The sequence below is a fragment of the Chiroxiphia lanceolata genome, chromosome 6, assembly GCF_009829145.1.
Source record: "Chiroxiphia lanceolata isolate bChiLan1 chromosome 6, bChiLan1.pri, whole genome shotgun sequence".
NCBI lineage: Eukaryota > Metazoa > Chordata > Aves > Passeriformes > Pipridae > Chiroxiphia > Chiroxiphia lanceolata.
In genome coordinates, this window is record NC_045642.1 from 57911652 (window position 1) to 57926818 (window position 15167).

Genomic DNA, 15167 nt, shown 5'->3' on the forward strand with positions numbered 1-15167 from the left:
ACGGGTCTCCAACAGTAATACAGAAACAGGCAAGGAAATAAAATCTTCTGGTTTTATCCAAATTCTTGGAGTAACTTATGCTGGCTAAAGAGTGGGTTTTCTGCCTCTGAGGTTTTTTTGTTTGTTTTCCTTAAATAAGTGTTTTGCCTGTCTCTTCAGGTCCTTGCTGATTAGTGCAGTTGCCTGCAAACCGTGGAAGCTGGAGCTCTGAGAAAGGTGAGTAAGGCACTGAGACACCCTGAAGGTTCAGTCACCAAGGGCTCCAGCGTCAGCTGCGGCTTGTGCCGCTGTGAGTTACCAGAGCCTGCATTGAAACAGGAAAGCCCACACCTACTGACACCCAAACAAGCCTCAGAAGCACAGTGCTCCAGCAAGCTGGAACTCAGACACAGCAGCCTCGTAACACCAGGAAAGTTCCCTGTTGAACTGTTACGAGATAAGTAACAGCGATCACGCATGTGAACAGGCAAATAGGATGGGAAAACAACATTCCTTCAAAAATCCTTTGATGAAGAGGTTAAGGCACCAGAGGTTTAGCATTCCAAGTCACAACTTTTGTTTTCCTGGCTCTGGAGCATGTTCTGATCAGAGAGAAAAAGCAATGAAAGTCAAGAGACACTTATTCAAGAAACAAATACGTGAGTGTTATGGCTAGGACACATCCATGTTTTCGCAGATGCTGGGGAGGGTGGATCTACAAGACAGGAGGAAGGAAAGCCATGAGTGGCCTCAGTGGGAAGAAGCTTGAACTTGTTAACATCCAAAAAGACAGAGCAGTTGGATGCAGTTCCTAGTTCAGTTTTGGCCATGCTAAGTCTGTGTCAACAAGGAGATCCACAAATGCAAAGTGATCCAGCAGACACCAAAGCCTACGATTCATCACCCTTATCTTCAGAGATGAGTGGCTGAGCTTAGTCAATATAGACTTCCTTTCAGTGAGTGAAGAGAAACAGACCTTCAGAGAATGAGTCATTTGACTTCCTTTCGGATTAAATTAATCACACCCTAAATCTGTCTGTCTCTATGCAGAGACTCTGAAAGGAGTTGAGAATGAAGAGCTCACACAGACATCTAAATTTTGGCACCCTAGCTCCAGCCATGGCATGGCACTAGATGGAAAAGGTAAGTTGAGAATGAAGACGTTTGTCAAAGGAAAAGGTTGTACTTGAAACAAACAACAATCACCAACAAAACAAACAACAATCACCAAACAAAACCAACAAGAACAAAAATCCCAGGACCCAACAAAACAAAACACATCCACACACAAAAGACATGTAGTATCATCCCAAATGAAAAGGAGAAGAACCATAGTGGGGCACAGGCAATCCAGTGGACTTCCAGGGCATGTCAGGAACAGGTCAAGCAGAAGCACTGTTATATACCTACCACCCCTAGAAAGGAAGAAGCGGAGAGTGTAAAGTCTGATGGCAGGCTTGGTTGCAGCAACCCAGAGATGAGCAAGATCTTGAGGTGTCACTTCAGGGCTGGACTCAATGATCCTTGTGGGTCCCTTCCAATTTAGAATATTCTGTGATTCTGTGAGTGTGAGGAAGATGGATGGTATAATTACAACCCTGGATTTCAAAGGGAAGACTTCAGTTTGCTCAGAGAAGAGGTAAGCAAGACCCCTTGAGGTACTGCTGTGAAGGCCAAAGAGGCCAGAAGTAGAGTCTCCCCAAAGCAAAAGGACACTCCATATTGATGTGCAGGATGTTGAGCAGACAGGGTATCTGGCAGCTTGCCTTTACAGCAGTTCATGAGTCTCCTTGGTGTTCTGTTGCAGTGTTTGTTTTCAGGTCTTTATGTGTGTTTGGAGGAAATGAAGCATTTTCTGTGGCAGTGAAAAACTGAACAAGGGCTCGCTTAAGAAAAATCTCCACACACAAGTTAATTGGACTGGATGGGATGCACTTGAGGATGCCAAGGGGGCTGTGAAAAAGAGCTGTCTTTGCCGTCTTTAAAAAGTTGCAGGAATCAGAAGTAGTTCCCTCTGACTTGAAGGCAGCAAGCATCAGGCTCCTCTTCCAGAGGGAAATAAGTAAGACTCTAGGGGCAAGTCAGCCTCCCCTCAGTTTCTTGGAAAGCTATGGAAAAAGTCTACCTGGAAACCATTTCCAGACAAACAAAAGGCAAGAAGGTTACTAGGAACTGCTAGCACAGATTCAATGGGGGCAGATTGTGCCCACCTGCAATAACAACCAGAATGCAGTCAAGGTAAACTGTAACCACAGCTCTTCCCTCCTTCCATCTCGTCATTATCCCTGGTAGCCAAACTGAGGAGATCTAGACTAGACAGGTGAACTGCAACTTGGGTGAAAAAACAGTGTGGTTCCAAGGGTAGTGGTCAGGACTTTCACCCTCAGACTTACAAGTGAGATTGATACTGGGGTCAATACTGTTCAATGCCTTCATTAAAAACATGAACAATGGGCCAGGAGATTCCCTTTGCCAGCCTGCAGATGACATCCCATCAGGACAGTGGTCAGTACACTGATGGGCAGAGCTGCTATTCAGAGGAATCTGAAGATGCTGCAGAAACGAGCTGACAGAAGCCTTGTGAACAAGACAAACGCAATTTTTCTGCACCTGGGACAGAAGAACTGCAGGGCAACAATACAGGCTGGGGACTGTTTGGCTACAAAGTAGATTTGCAGAAAAGGATCAAGATTCCTCATGGACAAAAAGATGAACATGACACAGCAGCACCCAATCACAGTGCTGAAGGTCAACTTCATCCCGGAGCCACATTATTAAGACTGCAACCAGTAGGTCAAGATAAGTGATTATTATCCCCTGTTCAGCACTTGAGACTATATTTAGAGTACCTTGTCCAGTTCAGGACTCCTCTGCACAAGACAGGGCATTGACATACTGGAGCAAATCCAGAAGAGAGTCACTAACATGATTAGGAGACTGGAGCACATTGTGTGAGGTGACAGATGAATTTGCTTATTAGTCTTAAGACAAGAAAGCTGAGGGAGGAGCCTCACTGGTATCTCCAGCTACGCAGTGGAAGGTTATAAAGATGGAGCCAGAATCATCAGAGATGCACAGTAAAAGGACAAGGGTCACATTTCATCAAAGTAAGTTCTAACCAGACATGAGGGAAAAATTCTTCACAGTGAGGGTGGTCAACCATTAGAGAACAGGTTGTCCAGGGCGACTGTATCATATCCTTCCTTGGGGATCACCAGAGCTCAGCTGCACTAGGCCCTGAGCAGCTTAATGCAACTTCAAAGCCACCACTTTGTGGACCTCCAGAGGTCTCTTCCAGTTTCAATTATTTTAGGATTGTACTATCCTCTCCTCCCTTGTTGGTTTAGTTTTGTTAAACAGCGTTTTCTCTTCCTCCCTTCTGGATACTTCTGTTCTTCACGCATTTAATATATTGTCCTGGTCTAATTCATGATGTGTAGTTCTGGGAGGAAGTAGGGCCCTCCACAATCACTTGTAATAAACCACCTATGAAATTAGTGATGACGACACAGGTTAAAGAATTAAGAAAATAGTTTAAATGTAAACAGTCAAAAATGCATTACAGAACATCTTCAGAAATGTCTTCCCATTTAGCATTAAAATACTGTTAGCTATGTTTTGGTATTTAAGAGGACTGAGGGAAAACACACATTCATTTCATGAAATAATTAAAAACACAGCACAACAGTTCAGAAATTGGATTAAGCTAGATGCAGCTGCAATCTTCAAACTTAGTTTAAACCAAATTTGAATATCTGCAACTGAAGCTTTCAAGTTATAATCATGCCATTGACCTTCCTTCTCCTCTCCCTTTTCTTTTTGGTCACTGAGGACTATTGAAAGTATCAGAGCTCCAAGTCAAGAACAACTCCCTTGTAACTACGACTCTGACACGGATACAGTGAGAGCAGATTGCCTGCAAGGAAACAAGAATAAACTGGCTATTTAGAGAGATTATGTAATGCAGCACAGAGCTGTAAAATGAGATTTAAAGAGACAGCACTCTGCCCATCAGGCCAATAGGTAACCATAAGAATTAACCAATACTGTAGGAATTTGAAGAGGCCCAGACACAGAGGAAGAAGTCTTGTCAAAGGGTCTCCCCTCTGAGCTAATATTTTATTGATAATTCTTCTTTCTCAAAAAAAACAGCAATATTTAGCTATTTTTCCAAATCCTTTGAAACAAAGTTGAAGCCGAAAAATCTCATGGGTGTGCAGGGTTTTACTACAAAAATGAACTCTATGTGCACAGATACAAAGCATTTTGTGGACCTGAGCTTGTTGAACTCATGGAGCTTCACACACTCAATTAGCATAGTACTGCACACTGAAAATCAAACTGATTATGAACAAATACAACAGTATTAAGTCTTTCCTGCATAAATATTTTAGCAAGTGTAAACAAGACTCCCATTTTTGTAAGCAGCCAATTCCCAAACAAACACACACAAACATCAGCTGGTTCAGCAAAGAAAGGGAGGAACCATGAACTGCCGTGTCCCACCGCATTATAAATAGTGAGGAAACGTACAGCAAAGGCACATGTGATAAAGGAGACTAGTTCTGTATAAAAGACACTCTCACACAAACCTGGAAACTAAAAAACCTTCAGGATTTGCTCATGGCTCTGTTTACAGCACATATATATATACACACTTATATATAAAACCATCAGTGCACAAAATGATGTTTTAGAAGAGTCCAGAACTGTTGAGCAGTTGTTGGGAGATTTTATTTCTGCATTTCTTCACTTTAGAATGCAGGAAAAAAAAATAAATAAAGTTATTACCTTAGGCATTCTAATGAAAAATTGTTTTTCATCTAATTCTAAACATCCTTTCACTAAAAGCCTCAAAAAACAGCAGCATCATACACTCAGCCAACCCCAGCTGCTTCACTGGTAATTAAATAAGAGACAGTGAGCCCATATCACCTCCCTTTCACCTCCCCGGAAAACACAGACATTACAGTAAGGATGAATTTGGCCCAAACTACATGGGGAAGGAGTGGGGGGATGGATTGCTGGCAGGGGGGGGTGGTTGTTTTTTAAAAACCAGCCAGCCCCTGCTCTGTTGCTGGACTCTTCCCCCACCACGTCAAGCCTGCAGGTTGCTGGCAGGCAGAGCAGGCGCAGAGCGAGACCCGCCAGCGCTCTCAGACCACACACACGCTCTCAGCTGCTCTCGAATCCTCTGGGGATGACTTCCATCCGCCAACCACCCCTGCTTCCCAGAGCCTGGCTCTTCCCTTTGGCCATGGCCTGCATGGAGCAGTATACAGGAGAAAACCGTGTGCTCACACCCCTGGAAGGCAGCGGCAGCCTTGACGCAGGAGCCGCGAGCGAGTCGCAGGAGCTGAAGGTGCTCTCGAGCTGTGCTGTACCAGCATCCCAACGGGAGCTCATTTCAGCAGTGCTTTTGCAGCTCAGTTAACTCTGGAAATGCCAACATTGTGGCACTCACAAATAAAGAAATTTTTTCTGATCAGCCATCATAGCCATCCAAGGATAACTGCTCATTTTTAGTACAGTCAGCTATCAGTGCACTTCAGTTTCAATGAAGAACTCCATACCTTTCCTCTAAGATACATACAGTAAGTTCATTCACCTTGCTACACTTTGAAGTCTAACCACAATGGATATTAACATAATTTCACACCCCCTCCCCCAAAAAAAAGACATGATCATGGGCACACAGTGACAGGGTGAGATTTTGTAAGCTCACTGCCATAGCTCAATTTGCAATTAAAAGCTATGTAAAGCTAAAAGTGTGATTAAAAGCAGCAGACAACCAGCTCATTATACAGCAGCAGAAAGAAAAGCCTTTCAAACACCAATTGCTCTACCTGAAATATCAGTTGCTGTTGTCATGCCTGGGACTAAGCAAGAACATCACTTAGCTCACTGAAAAGAACTTTCCCAGAGACAGATTGGCAGCATGACAAATGTAGGTTGACTACAGAAATCAAAGACCAAATACTTGCTCCTTAAATAAAGGATAGGCACAAAAAAAAAAAAAAAAAAAGAAAGAGAAGAAAACCTGCAAAGAGCCTCAGAGAGGTGTAAGTGAAAAGAGAAATTATTTTACTGTTTGGGAGATAAGTCCATTTAAGGCAAGTATAACTTCTTGTATATGATGCTGATATACTTCCGCCAAGTCAGAATCACTGTGTGTGATCAGGGAGGCCCCACACACAAAAGCTGTGGGGAAGGAAGATGCTCAGACATATTCCCCAGCAAACACTCATCCAGGAAAGGAGCTGTGTTTAGATTCCAGAAAAACGCCTACACTGCCTTTACTTGTGATTACCTTTCAGCATAACCAAAAGGGCTTTTGAAGGATTCAAACACTCCAAGAAGCATGAAGACAGATTTTCTTCCATCAGCATTTTACTGTTCTACAATTAAAGACAACTGGGCAGTCCTTATCCACAAAAAGCCAACTTATTTTTAAAATGCCTGTGCAAAATTACAGTTTTGATTAAAGTGCCTAAATTGAAAACCAAACTTCACTAACTGTAAAAGGTTTTTTAGTGGTTTTATTCCACTACTTATATATGTCACACATTATACAGGCGTTTTTAAAACTCATGAGATAGTAACTTCGGGCCTGACACTGAAACTAGTTCACCTAAAGTGCAAGCTTTACTCTGCCAAACAAACAAGGCTCAGTAGTCTTCACTACACACAGCTGAATAAAACATTCTGTATATAAAACAATCTGTATCTAAATCAGCTGAATAAAGCTGAGTAAAGCAATCTGACTACAATTCAATAACAAAGATCAATCTTAACCTGTCTATGCCTATGGAGATATAATATCAATCTTATTTTTTATACTTATGCAGGCATAATAGCAGTTAAGATTTTCTGTGTTTGAGCTGCAAGTGTGAGACTAATTTAGGAAAATACCTTTTTCTAAAATATCCCCCCCAAATGAGTACCTTATCAGTAAAACCCATCTACATCCCTGGTTAATTACCTGTCAGCTTCTGAGACTTTGCTATGACAGTCCATCAGCTGTCATCTCCAAGAGACATGAGACAGGAGTATTAATTAGCCAAAAAATGACAACTCCTGTCCCTTGATATGAGTAACAGCAATTGAAACTGGAAGACCATTCTGCTTCTGGAATAAAAGCTGGTTTTATTAGCTCTCTTTAAAGAGTGTAGATTATGTAGATCTCAATTAAAACGTAAAGCATGTAATGAGAATATTTATTTAAATATCGTCTGTGCACTGAAACCTTTTTTCCATTTTTCCTCTCTCTGTTCAACAATCACATATTAAGCACCTGATTATTATGAAGTGTGCATAAATATATGCATTATCTCACAGTTGTACTGCTTAAAACCAAAAACATTGGAAGAATTATACTTAAAGATAAATATGTGTAAAGCATTTCAAGAACCCCGAAAACTGACAAAATAAAAGGCCACAACAGGTTTAACAGACAATAAAAAGGTGCAGTGGGCATGTCAACCTTGAAAAAGACCTTTTAAACTACAGTAGCATTGTCAGGTGCCATTACCCTTTGTCAGCCAGCTACCTGACCTCATCAATCAGGTGGAGCAGCCAAATGAGAGCACAATGTAAAATCAGCACCAGGCAGACTTGTCCACTGAACGAGGGGCCTGCCAAGGTTTTAAGGTCACATTCAAAACTAAAAATTAATTGTAATCAATCATATTAATAAAAAGAAGGTAATATCAATAAGACTAAAACTTGCTAGTACCGTTCTGCAGAGTTTGTGCGCGTGACTCCTTTCCCAGGTTGGCGTGGAATCCTCCTCCCAAAGTCGGTGTTTTGCCTGCACCTATTAGGGGAAAAAAACACCAAACATGTCAAAGGCAATAGCTTAATTAAAATAAAACTTATTGTGCCACTATATGCAGTATCTGTATAATCTACAACATGTCAAATTACATTAAGAAGGGCTTAAAGGACTTAAGACCTCAAGTACCAATGCTGTGCAAATTATTTCTTCCTTGGGATACTGTAAGAACCACATGGCTCCATAAGCCCTCCCAATCTCAGCTCCAAAGGAAGTACAAAAATCTCTCGATGCCTATTTTAGGCAGAATAAGAAAATCAACACTGTAAAATATTTCTCAAAGTAAATGATGAAAAACTACTTAGTTAATATATTTTGTCTGAAGAATATTCAGTGTAGAGTTTTAATAGCTAATTACTGGCACTACAGAACATAAAACCTGTTTAGCATTCAACAACAACTGTGTTGGCTACTGCAGAAATAGCACTTACTCTAAAATAACTTCAGTTTGTCATTAGGCACACAGAGCAACACTTAGGCTACAAAAACTGCAAGTCTGGAACTGCTACTTTTACACCCTGAAAGGTTGGAGACTAAAAGATGTCTGAGTTGTAAATTAGCATAAACTAGAGGCTGGTTTATGCATCTGTGCCAATGCTGAGCAGCCTGAATGCAGAGTCTGCTGGGAGTCAATGGAACTACTCATGCAAACCAATCTTGCAGAACATGGAATTAAACTACCCAGGACAGAAATAGCCTCCACTAAAGCAGGAAAGTTTTTTAAAAAACAATCAGGCTACCTCAAGCAGGATATTCGAACCTATCAGCTTAGCAGCAAGTGCAACCAAAAAGCTAAATTGCACAGGATAGAACACAAGCAATTTGTTAGTAATTGGACTTCTACTTAATTCAAGTAGTCTGCTCTTCAGGATAGAGAAAAAAGTCATCTTGTTGCCTATGATGCCTACAGCTTTTCCTCAAGTTCTTGTAGCTGTTTTCTCCTCTTACACCAGCTCTTCAGAATAAACTAGGAAGGCTTTGGGACAGACACATAGAGAGGAATGAACTGGCGTTTGACATCAGTTCAGGACATTTCTCCTACACACCTGAATAAGATACTTCCACAGCATATACAAATTACAAGAAACTGTGACCTAAACTGTTCCCACTTGCCAGACTTTTTTAGCTCTGGTCCCCTCTCAGTTACACTTAATGTACGTCTATATTGAGGAAAGAAAAACCAGAACAGAAAAGCTAACATTCCTCAAGAATTACTGTCTATCAGCCTTCAAAGCTTATTTTTCCATACAACCTTTAAATTAGGTTTCCACATGAGAAACTAACTTCACTTTCACTTCATTAACAGATCCTTTCAACAAACTCTCACTCAAATGCCCCACAGATAAGTACTTCAGTTCAACACCCTAATTAGAAGTGAAAAACATTCAACAGTGACCTCCTCACTGGGTACAGAGGTAACTCTCCCAACTCTGTATTTGACTATTACAGACAGCAACATCTCCTTGGCATTCTTACAAGTACAGCCTCGTATTTCCACAAACACTTGAAAACAGATTGATGAGGCAAAACAGAGAGAGGTTACCAAACCATCACAGCACACACAACATTTCTGGTGTACATTTAGAAAGAACGGTTCGCTTGGAAAAAAAAATCATATCAATGGTGGCAATAGTTTTATGTTCACTTTCTTCAGAAATTCTGCCTCCCACCCTCCCTGTTTTTGTTCTTTTAAGGTTTGCTTTACCACAGGCTTCCTCAGTAGTCTGATTTGGAGCAGGAAAGCACACACTCGAGCATCAGTACAGGACTCCGACTGCAGGAGAAGAGCAGGAGCAAACAGGGCAGGCTGGAAGGCAGTGTTTGTTTCAAAGGCACCATTGCTCCCTCTTCTGCACAAGGGCTCCACTTTCCAATCCCCTCTGTCTTTGCAGACATCACAATACTGGACTGCTTTGGACTGTCACAGGCAAAACAGCTCTTTTACAGGTTTCCCTGTTACTACCAAAAAAGCTTGCACAAAAACAATCCTATGGTGGTGATAAGCAATACTAATAACTAAATGATTTAGCTTACTCAGAAGCTAAACTCCACAAAGAATACAAACAAACTGAAATTAAGCTGAGACTTCAGCAATTTTGTTCTTTAAGATTCTTTTTCATTAGACATCAAGCTATACCATCAGACATAAAAGTCATTTCTTTCCAAGCAATAGAGACTGCAGCAGATACCAGCAGAGCTTTCTGAAAGACATATTCTGCTATCAGAATTCATGTGCCCATTTCTCAGCGAGTTAACTGGAAAGACTGAACATCTCTAATTAGCATTTGGCTTTGAAAACTGACAGAAAACTAGTCTGTTGAGCACTTAAACTCTCAGAACTGCAAACTAATGTTGCCATTGACTATGTAGTCTCACCATCAACTTTAATCTTACAAGCAGAATGCAAATCAAACTCATTAACATAACTGTTCAGCTGGGTAATAAAAAGATAAACTCTTTTAAAAATAAAACTGAAATTATCAAATTCATTTAAAGACAAAAATCCCTACAAAGCTAGTAATTTAAAAAGTACAAAGAAAAGGAACAGCAATCGCTAGGCACAACCAAATTAACATCCCAGATTAACTGCAATTTTTACATTTCTTGACCTTTTCCATTTTTCCCTCTACAACTTCAAAAGCGAATTAAACAGGCTTTTGGGTTTTCACATTCAGCTTTCAAGACATATAAAAATATGGCCGAGAAGTATTTGGTGTCTTCAAGTACTGCCTGCCAAATCTTCAGCATTAACGCTAACATTTCCCTAAGCCAACCCAAATACCCTCCTTCGTGAGGTACATTGTCATCTACTGAGGTACATTGTCACCTACTGATTATTTTTAGAAACTCAACTCAGATTTGCAGCTTTGCATAACTGAAGCCTCCACTTCTAGTTAGCTTTGGACATTTATATGAAATTCTGGACAACAGAAGGTGTGGAGAGATGTGTAAGGCAGCTCAAAAGTACACCTACTCCATTTTTTTGCAGTCCTCTCAGTGGGCTACAGTGCCCCAGTGACAACAGAAGAAGAGAATTGAAGATGCAGATCACATACCTGGGAACTTGATGATACTTGGTCAAAGCCTAAACAGGTCCAGACCCAGCCCATAACCCCCATTACGTAGGAGCTGAACTACTTGGCAGTGCTGGGTTAATGAGAGGATTTGATAATCTTAAAGGTCTTAGGTATTTCCTGACTTAAATGGTTTTATGATTCCACAGGGACTGTCCCTCCATCAGCCAAGAGCAGCCATCCTCAAGCTGCTCCTCACAGCACAGGCACCTCGGCCATTTCTGTTTTGCTCCACCAACTTCCTAAAAAAGGAAGTCACAGCACTCTGCTTCTCTACAAAAATGCTCCTCAAGCTGTAAAAGGCGCAAGCAAAGCTTGAAGTCTGTGGTAACCTTGAACAGCAACAAAAAGACAACACATAACAGGAAGAGCACTTATCACATCCCTCCATACAGCAGAGGCAAAGAGCAGCCACTCAGGCAAGTGCAGCTTACAGGGCACTTTTCTGCCAGGTAGTGACATGAGGAGTTTCAGATTCAACACCTGGAGAAGAAAGAGATACAGTCCCAGTATTACGGATTTTGTTTCCTCTACATAAGTGAGAAAGTGAAGACAGGGAATGAAGCAGCCTGCCACCTGAACTGAAGAGTCTCTGCTGTCTGATAGGACCAATCCTACCAAAATCCTTCCCCATAAAACTGAATCCAAAAACCACCAGTTTTTTCTTCAGCACAAGGTAGGGGGAAAACTTCAATTCCAAATCCATGTTATTTACAGACCCAGCATAAAGTCTCAGTCTGGTAAAGAATGCAGACTGGATCACAATGGTTTCATAATGAGGGAAGACTAGATAATCTAATATAAAAAAAATTAAAGAGCTTCCTACTTAAGTTAGACCATAAAAGTCAAAAGGAGAGTAAGTAAATGTCCCGTTATAATTCATATAATATATAATGGCAAAATGATGTGATCAAAGATTTCTGAATGCACAAAACCACAGAAGTTTGTAACTGAAATAATTTTTTTCTCAGCCATTTTTACAGGGAAGCTAACAGGTCTGCAGGCACTGCCACATAAGCTTAAACCGACAACTTTAAATCTGCTCCATCACAGCTTGTTTTCAAGGGTTTTTCATAACTAACAACTGAAGAGATAAATATACTGTTGTGTCCACCACATCCCAGTTTAGGGCTGCACAAGTCTATGAAACCAGTCTGGGTCCAAGTTACGTGCTCAGCTGCACTGCCACAGCTGACAGCAGTACCCTCTGCGGCACTTCAGCAAGCAGCTGTTGCCATCCCAAGGACAGTAAGGAAAGACTCAACGCCAGAAAAACCCTCACATTAACTCTGGTACACGACTGCCACCTGGAGGATTTGAGGAGAAAAGCCAGATTGATTCAGTTCATCTCACTAAAACAGCAGATAATTATTTTAGATGCAAGTTCCCCTCTTCCTTCCCAACACAGCATGATTATGAACTAGTTTTGCAATGAGAGAACCTAACACAGAGTAAAACAGGCAATACTCTTCTAGATATCTTTCAAAAAGTCTGGAAATCCAGCATATCTCTACTTTCTTTTTCTGTATTGCAAATTACTCTGCATAACTCAAAATTAACCATGAATTAGTGTCATCTCTAGAAATCTGGGCCACAAATAGGAGGAATTTTGCTGGTATTAATCTTATTTTCCCTTTTCAGTACCCAGCATTTTCATTTCAAGTTCAGCATCTGTATTACTGGCAGAACCCACTCCAGGACTTCTGGAGGCTGCACTGTAAAACAAATTTAATGTCAGGACTTGGTCTATCAATACATTTTACATCAAAACCAATTAACAACTACAAATTAAAAACATAACCCTTACTCCTTCCACTTTTGTAGTATTAAAAAATACAAAAGAATCCTTTATTGTAGATAACAACTGAGTAGACAAAAGCACAGAATCTGACACATCCTCCTTCCCAACTGTCTCACAAGCACCCACTGTGACAGTAACTGTCCGTCCAACAAGGTTCTAGAGGACAAAAAGTCACAGAAGATGAATGACCAGTAAGCTAAGCTCAAATTTTATGCAACCTTTCTCCTCCCTGTATTTAGTCTTTCTCTTCTTTCCGGTTTGCTGACCATAACTTTCCATTTCCACAAACCCCAAAAGACTGAAATACTTAGATCAAGACAAACTCCCACCAAGTTCTGCCCTCGAGGTCAGTGCAGCTCAAGCGCCTCGATGTAAAAGCATGAAGAAGTTTTTAAAGATAAAATAGTACATAAAATATTTCAGTAATCTTCCATAGGCACGTGTGAAACACAGCTTTACTAAATAAAAAGGTGCATTAAAAGTGTCAAAGGATGCTACAAACTAAGAGTACACATTCAGCATTCATGGCAGCACAAATGGGTCACTGCAATAAGCTGCTTATAATTTACTTGCAACAAAAAAATCATACATTAGCAGAAAGAAACTTTTTCTTGATATTCAAATATTTGAAGCAGCCTACTCCTGCACTAAAAATTTTAACAAATGCTTCTTCATGCTTTAAGTTTACAACTTCCCTTTCTCCCTAGGTGCAAAAGCAATCAGATAATTTCCCACAAGCAACATTCTTCCCATCAGCCTCAAATTAGTGTATTGCAAACTCATGTAGACTTGCAGATGGAGAGCCTTAATGTATGTTTGCTGTACAAGAGCCATAAGCTCTACATCATCCTGACTTGGTGCTGCAGTTTCAATGCTGCCTGCAGTCTTCCATTTTTATGACCATGTCTGTGTGTTTGTCACTGCCCTAAAACCTCCAGGCTTAGTCACTAAGTAACAGTAAGTTAAAAGACTTTAATTCACACAGCTTATTGTAAATCTCGAATAATAAATGCCTGCCTAGCATTTAAAGAAAAATTATGCACATTTAATTTAGTTTATAATATATTTTTAAATCAAAAGCCATCAAAACAAATAGGAATTCGGAGCAAACAACCAGCAAACAGTAAACCTGTTTCAAGACAGTCACACTGCCCAGTCTCACAAGGACACACAAATAATGTTCATTCACCTCAGATCCCAAAAGCAGGGTAAATCCTGCAGGGTAAGAATCCCATTTTGGTGGCCAGGCTAGTCATTCCATAACCCTCCTAGTGAGGCTTCCCACAGTGTGCATTTGAGGATTCTGGAAGTCTGATCTGGAGCTGACAAATGGCCCTAGCTCCACCAACTTGTCTTCTCCATCCCACCGTTCTGTTGCCTCAGACTGTGGGGGCTGTATTTCACTATGCTAACTTCCACGTTTTATCCTGTTTTCCCCGGGAAAACAGCACACACAGCAGCCCTGCACACCTCTGCTATCTCTGCCAGTTTCAGACAAACCTGAGAGGGGGACAGCAGCCTCAAAACTACAAAGTTTCTGTTGGTTTTGTAAAAACAGGCAGCTGGATGGGCAAGATGCATGCAAAGTTAAAACCAGACAAAAGTTTCTGAAAAATAATTCGGATTTAAATTTTTACTAGAGATGTGACTGAACTCTGTAGCAGGACAGGCCGAGCTGAGGGCACTGAGCACCTCCGTGGGTTCAGGGATGGGTTGAGGCCAGGCAGGATGTCAGCCTGCATGTGGGGGTCAGGGACAGGCCCAGCAAGGGGAACAAGGTCAAATAAAGCCCTGGGATGGCCCAGGAGGGCCACAGGGATGGGCTGAGGCCAGGCAGGACATGGGCCTGGCTCTACAGGGCCCAAGGCTCTGGGGAGCTGGAGAACAGCACTGCTGCACAGTCTCTGGGGTAGGGACTGACATCCCTGGAGTTCAAGATGGGGCTCAGGGCCATGGGCAGCATTGGGGGAACCCCAGGGAGAAGCTGGTCAGGGACAGCAAGGGCCAGCAGTGTCTGGTTTATGCCAAAGATACTTATCAGATGCTGTTTTTCTCAACTTACTACTGAGCATTTAAAGGCAATTTCTGGAACAAAAGAATCTGAGCTTCCCCAGACACAGTATGTGTCAGGATCACAAGCTCAGTATTCCTTGCAGTGCCTTTTCTTTGTCTTGCATTTCTCAGCTACATCTTCCAGCTTGCTGCTGCACTGCTGGCACATCAACCTTCTCAGGTGAGACTGTTTTCTTATCCTTTGATCAGTGTCAGAAGTCCCAGACTTTACCTTTCTCAGCTTCTTTAAACAAAAACCTGAAGAGAGATCTGGACTGTCAGGGTTTGCTCTGTGCTCAGCTTTCTTCCTTTCACTCTCTTCAGCTTCTTATTTGGTTTTTCTCCTGTCCGCTACAAGGAAAATACTTATGAAAACAGTTTCTCCCAACAACTACCACAAGACAGGGGACTCCCACCCAGACACAGT

General features: G+C 41.4%; 1 protein-coding gene across 1 annotated transcript in view; it reads right to left on the reverse strand.

Moving 5' to 3' along the window:
- Positions 1 to 15167, reverse strand: part of BRF1 (BRF1 RNA polymerase III transcription initiation factor subunit) — a 174750-nt gene that overhangs the window by 151681 nt on the left and 7902 nt on the right. The window contains exon 2 of the mRNA XM_032689975.1: positions 7715 to 7795. The gene's annotated coding sequence lies outside the window, so the exon portion shown is untranslated. The remainder of the gene's footprint in view (positions 1 to 7714; positions 7796 to 15167) is intronic.